The sequence below is a fragment of the Pantherophis guttatus genome, chromosome 11 (assembly GCF_059756535.1).
Source record: "Pantherophis guttatus breed Tessera chromosome 11, ASM5975653v1, whole genome shotgun sequence".
In the NCBI taxonomy this organism is placed as follows: Eukaryota; Metazoa; Chordata; class Lepidosauria; order Squamata; family Colubridae; genus Pantherophis; species Pantherophis guttatus.
The window spans coordinates 5,646,581-5,653,358 of NC_142073.1; the positions used below are offsets into that span (position 1 = coordinate 5,646,581).

General features: G+C 42.3%; 1 long non-coding RNA gene across 1 annotated transcript; it reads left to right on the forward strand.

Annotated features, from left to right (window-relative positions):
• The first annotated feature begins 2,290 nt into the window (after nucleotides 1–2,290).
• Nucleotides 2,291–6,507, forward strand: LOC132709256 (uncharacterized). Its single transcript, XR_009620292.2, has 2 exons — nucleotides 2,291–2,859; nucleotides 6,268–6,507. It is a non-coding gene; the product is annotated as an uncharacterized LOC132709256 (long non-coding RNA).
• Nucleotides 6,508–6,778: the final 271 nt, after the last annotated feature.

Genomic DNA, 6,778 nt, shown 5'->3' on the forward strand with positions numbered 1-6,778 from the left:
AGCCTTGTGAGTTTGATTCAAGGACACAGCTGTTTCATTGAGTTGAATGCAAGGGAGAGTTAGACTTTCCCATCTACACAATCTGGAGCTGGAGAGCTCTCGTTCCAGATGTTTGCCGATCGTTTTGCAAGTGTTTTATGACAAGTACAGCTTCAATGGAAGGTTATGGTTTCTGTTATAAAAATTAAATGTTCGTAGTCAGTTTACATACTCCATCCATCTGAATTCCAGATGTGCTAGAGATGACAACAACAACAGCAGAGAGTTCTGTGGCGTGCTGAGAGCTAATGATTCTCATGTGACAACTTTCAAGGTCTACATAGTACTTGGACAGATGTAGCTTCACCGTGGGGTTAGGCAGATAAATTTTCCTATCATGATTTCCCAGATCTCATTTACTTGGATGAAAGAGAAAGTTGCTTGTGAAATCTTTTCTCAAGGAGAAAAGAATTTCAGTGACATTCTCATGAGATAGAGTATTATATCTATATCTATCTACAGTATCTATTTAGCTATCTGTCTGTCTGTCTGTCTATTTATCTATCTATCAATCTAGTTTATATCTATATCTCTATATCTCTATATCTCTATCTACCTACCTACATACATACATACCTATCTATCATCTATCTATCTATCTATCTATCTATCTATCTATCTATCTATCTATCTATCTACCATGTTTCCCCGAAAATAAGACATCCCCTGATAATAAGCCCAATCGGGCTTTTGAGCGCATGTGCTAAAATAAGCCCCTCTTGAAAATAAGCCCTCCCCGAACATATTTAAACGTATGTGCAGCTGGTCCCTGCCATTTCCTCTGGTTAGGGTTAGGGAGACAGAGCTGGAAATCAGGTAAGATGGCAAGAGGAGCCCTGTCTTGCTCCACGCGCCCTAAAATAATATGACCTCTCCAAAAATAAGGCCAAGCACTTATTTCGGGGTTCAAAAACATATAAGACAGGGACTTATTTTGGGGAAAACACAGTATCTATCTATCTATCTATCTATCTGTCTGTCTATCTGTCTATCTATCTATCTATCTATCTATCTATCTATCTATCTATCTATCTATCTATCTATTTAGTTTATATCTATATCTGTCTATCTGTATCTATATCCATACAATGTATATGTATATGTGTGTATATATATATATGTATGCTTTTTCCGATCAAATGAGTATCAATCCATTGGCTGTGACAGAAATTGACCAACCAGCTTGTTGCCTGAGCCTGACATCATGGATTAAGAGAAAGTGACTGGTCCAAAGTCACTCAGATAGCTTTCATGACTAAGGTGGGACTAGAACTCACAGTCTCCTGGTGATTGGCCCAAAGTCACTCAGATAGCTTTCATGCCTTAAGAGGGACTAGAATTCACTGTCTCCTGATGATTGGGCCAAAGTCACCCAACTGGCTTTTGTGTATAAGGCTGGACTAAAGCTCACAGTCTCCTGGTGGTTGCCTCAAAGTTACCCAGCTAACTTTCATGCCCAAGGCAGGATTAGAACTCACCTGGAGAAAGAGAGAGAGGGAGGGAGAGAGAGAGGGAGGGGGGGAGAGAGAATAAGGATTGCATAACTAAAAATCTGTGTGTGTGTGTGTGTGTGTGTGTGTGTGTGTGAGAGAGAGAGAGAGAGAGAGAGAGAGAGAGAGAGAAAGAAAGAAAGAAAGAGAGAGAGAGAGAGAGAGAGAAAGAGAGAGAGAGAGAGAGAGAAATAGTTTGAGATTGGCAGGCTTGAGAATTAAAAAAACAACCACCAAAACCCTTTATGTCTATCTACTATGAAATTCCCCCAGCTTTGCTTTGGCAGAAACGACTCATATTTTTAGGAAGTCGAACAAGCTTTCGTTTGTAAAAATATAAGGTGAACGCAAGAGCCAAGAAAAGGTAATATATATATATATATACAGCCATTTCACTTATTTATTATTTCATGGTTTCATGTATGCCCACCCCACTATGCATCATTTTCGTTCTGGTTCTCAGGAGCATTCTCTCTTTTGGAAAGCTGGATATTTTCTTCGAGAGAGAGAGAGAGTTGGGAGAGGATGCCTTGTTTGCAAATGCAGAGAAATCCCCTCGGCTGTGGGGGGTTCAGATCGTGCTACGGATTGCATCTAGTAGTAAGGCATCCGCTTCGGAACTCTGCAACTCTCTTCAAAGACTTGACACCAACTCGGTCCCAAAGACGTATGACTCAAAGCCTTGTGAGTCAAGCTCTCCTTTTTTCATAACTTCTGGAACATCACCAAAACATCATTTTTAAAAGTTCCCCGTGGGAATGCGAGACGTTTAAATGCACATACAGATGACTTAAGATGGAAAACTTAAATCTCGAAGATGGAAGCAATATTGCCAAATGTTTCGCAGGATGCGATTTTTTTTTTTTTTTAACGGTCCAAAGAGAAAGACAGGATAACAAAGATATTCCTTGACGTGATTGGGAAAAAGGAAGAAGAAATAGGTTGTCCCGTTCCAATGTTTTTAGCAGCGATCCATTTTTCCTCCATGCAACAGATTGCAGGTGACGGTGATAGTAGCGGAGATGGTGGTAGAATCTCCTTTTCCTTAAATTTTACACTAAGCTTAAAATGTTCTTCGCTTACAAAGGTGCCATCAGTTTTAAAACCTCCATAAATATCATGGAAGGTAGAATTCTAACATTGAGGAACCTATTCAAAAACTTTAGGGTTCTTTAAAGACTAGAACAATACAACATTCCTTGGGGTTGGCATGGTGGCGCAGTGGTTAGAATGCAGTACTGCAGGTTATTTCTGCTGCCTGCCAGCTGCCTGCAGTCCAGCAGTTTGAGCCTCACCAGCTCAAGTTAACTCAGCCTTCCATCCTTCTGAGGTCAGTAAAATGAGGACCCAGATTATTGGGGACAATAGACTGACTCTGTAAACCACTTAGAGAGGGCTGTAAAACACTGTGAAGCGGTATATAAGTCTAAGTGCTAGTGCTATTGCCCATCCATCCATCCATGATGCGCAATGGTTAAAGTGCAGCATTGCAGGCTGACTCTGCCCGCTACCAGCAGTTCGATCCTGACCGGCTCAAGGTTAACCCATCCTTCCATCCTTCCAAGGTCGGTAAAATGAGGACCCAGATTGTTGGGGGCAAGAGGCTGACTCTGTAAACTGCTTAGAGAGGGCTGTAAAGCACTGCGAAGCAGTATATAAGTGCTATTGCTGTTACTCTTCCTTTTCTCTCTCCTTCCTTCCTTCCTTCCTTCCTTCCTTCCTTCCTTCCTTCCTTCCTTCCTTCCTCTTATTCCCTTTCTCATTCTCCTTCCTGGTGGCACAGTGGTCAGAATACAGTATTGCAGGCTAATTCTGCCGACTGCCAGCAGTTCGATTCTGACTGGCTCAAGGTTGACTCAGCCTTCCATCCTTCCGAGGTGGGTAAAATGAGGACCCAGATGGTTGGGGGACAAGAGGCTGACTCTGTAAACTGCTTAGAGAGGGCTGTAAGGCACTGTGAAGCAGTATATAAGTTTAAGCGCTATTGCTATTGCTATTCCTGAGTCAACCCAAGTAGAACAAAGGTCATTGCCATCTGGGGATGAACCACTCTCACCATATGGAGAATTTCTTTTCCCATCCCTAACTTTAATGATTAATGGCCTTGCAAAACCTAAGTCCTTTGAAAATTATAATTTTGCCCTTTTCTTCCTCCTTCTAACAGTAAATTGGGTCAATGTGTTCCACAAATTTACATTTCAATTAATCCCTTCCTTTCCCTTCCTATGGCAATAATACTTTGGGTTAGCCATGCACCGTGCCCGCTCCGGGAAAGGCGATCCCTTCCACCACTTTGTTCATGAAAAAGCTCCTTCATTCATTCAGAAAAGGCCAGGCGTGGATAAGAAGAAATCTTCAACCTTCTTCTGTCTTCTTCCATTAGATTTAATAAATGCACCGAAGAAGATAGGGCGGTGTCAAATTCTCGGTCTCTGAAACTGTTCCATTCAGAGGTTTCGCCTTTCAAAAGTGGGATTCTATCATTATCCACTTGAAGTCCATCTATGGTCACAAGTAGATGCAACAGGGAGAGATGTCGAGTCCCCCCCCCTTCATTGGTTCACAATGCAGAGCATGAGTGTCTTATTCATAGCTTCCCTTTCTCTTATGTTACTTCTACTTTGCGGAGAAAGTTTAGTTTATGCTTCAAAGACTTAGCGGAATGTCGTAGGTTTCTTCAGCTAGATAACTATGGATGGCAAGTTATTTGTAAGAAATAACCAGGCTGAGCCTGAGGGCAGGGTCAAATATGTCATCAGTTTGGAGTCATTATGCTCCCACAAGAAACCTAAGTCCAGTCCTCCGTGAATTCTGTTAACTTTTATCTAGTGCCAATTTGCTTTAACCACTAGTAGAAAAGCAGAGACATCACCCTGCCAACAAAAATGCATATAGTCCAGGCTATGGTTTTCCCAGTTGCAATGTATGGCTGTGAAAGTTGGACCATAAAGAAGGCTGAGTGCCAAAGAATTGAGGCCTTGGAACTCTGGTGCTGGAGAAGACTCCTGCGAGTCCCTTGGACTGCAAGGCGATCCAACCGGTCAGTCCTAGAGGAGATCAACCCTGACTGCTCTTTAGAAGGCCAGATCCTGAAGATGGAACTCAAATACTTTGGCCACCTAATGAGAAGGAAGGACTCCCTGGAGAAGAGCCTAATGCTGTGAACGATGGAGGGCAAAAGAAGAAGAAGGGGACTGCAGAGAGCGAGGTGGCCGGATGGAGTCACTGAAGCAGTCGGCGTGAGCTTAAATGGACTCCGGGGGATGGTAGAGGACAGGAAGGCCTGGAGGAATGTTGTCCATAGGGTCGTGATGGATCGGACATGACTTCGCAACTAACAACAACAACTAGTAGTAGATCATATTCTTATGTATAGGTATCATGAAATAAACTCGTAGAGGCAACAGGACTTTCCGTCCCAGCTGATGAAGCTTCTTGGATGAGAAGCGAAAGATCTTCAAAGAAAAAACAAGAAAGTCCAGTTGCCTCCTGAAAAAGCACCTTTGGGACAACCATGACCTGGATGACTGAGAATCTCTATAGACCTTAAGAAGAGATTGGACAACCATTTGTCTGAAATTGTATATGGTTTCCTGCTTGAGCAGGGGGTTGGACTAGAAGACTTCCAAGGTCCCTCACAACCCTATCATTCTGTTAAATGATCGCCATGATGTAAAAAAGATGTGGAGACTCTAGAAAGAGTGCACAGAAGAGCAACAAATGTGATTAGGGCACTGGAGGCTAAAACATATGAAGAACGGTTGCTGGAATTGGGGATGTCTAGTCTGATGAAAAGAAGGACTAGGGGAGACATGATAGCAGTGTTCCAATATCTCAGGGGCCGCCACAAAGAAGAGGGAGTCAAGCTATTCTCCAAAGCACCCGAGGGCAGGACAAGAAGCAATGGGTGGAAACTAACCAAGGAGAGAAGCAACTTAGAACTACGGAGAAATTTCCTGATAGTGAGAACAATGAATCAGTGGAACAACTTGCCTCCAGAAGTTGTGAATGCTCCAACACTGGAAGCTTTTAAGAAGAAGTTGGATAACCATTTGTCTGAAGTGGTGTAGGGTTTCCTGCCTAAGCAGGGGGTTGGACTAGAAGACCTCCAAGGTCCCTTCCAACTCTGTTATTCTATTCTATTAAATCAAAAGTTATTACTCTGGTCCCCCCCGCCCCAGCTAGTTGGGATTTTAATTCAGGCTATATCCTTGTGATGTGCTTAAGTGTTTGTTTGCCAGTACGAAGCCTACAATTGTTTATTCTACAGCAATTACACTAACATTAATAAGACTGCTCCGGAGTAAATGGGTCATAGATTACAACCTAAATGACTTATTGATCAATACGTATGAAATGCTGAAAACCTATGAACTTAAGGATCTGGGATGCTTATTTGTTTCCTTTTAAAAAAAAAAAGAAAAGAAAAGAAATAGCAATGGCCCTTCATTGATCTTATGATATAACTCCATCAAGTTCTGTGAGATGAATGAATCTTCAGAATTTGTGGTATAAGTTGCTCATATTTGCTTAGTGGCCTCTTTCCGGAGTTATTAGTTTCCCTAACCCTCAATGACTGGGTAATTTCTTCTATCTGTCCTTATTAAGTTAAATCAATTGAACTTTGGCAAAGGGCTGGGTAGGAAGCAGGAGAATCCTTCCAGCATCTGCTGATCGGCTTTATAAGTAATGTGAATGAAGAGGCATTAACTTAGCACTTCTCTTTCTTAATCCGTAGAAATCCTGATGTGTCTGCAGCAGCATTTGTTAAAACAGGCACCCGTTGTGTTTTGCTGGGCTAAGGATTGCATAAGGCTTTGGAACAGGGTGTTATACCCTCAGAAGTGGTATGTCCAAAAGAAACAGAGTTCATGCACGTATCGATACGGGCACTCCTCGGCTTATGACCACAATTGTACCGTCTCCTGATAGCGTGGCAGCTCTTTAAAGTCTTCCCATAAACAGCAAACCCGCTCAATGTGAATTGTCTTGATTTCATGCCTTCATCTCAGTTGTGTATTTTGTAGATGATAGAAGATAGAAGGACTGAAGAAGCTGATGTAAGAACTGAGGAAGCTTCTTGGATGAGAAGCAAAACATCTTTTAAACAAAAACAGAAAGTCTAGTTGTCTTTTGAAAGAGCACCTTTGGGAAACCATGACCTGGATTACTGAGAATCTCCATCTCTCCCTCTCCCTCTCCCTCTCTCTCTTCATCCATCCATCCATCCATCCATCCATCCATCCATC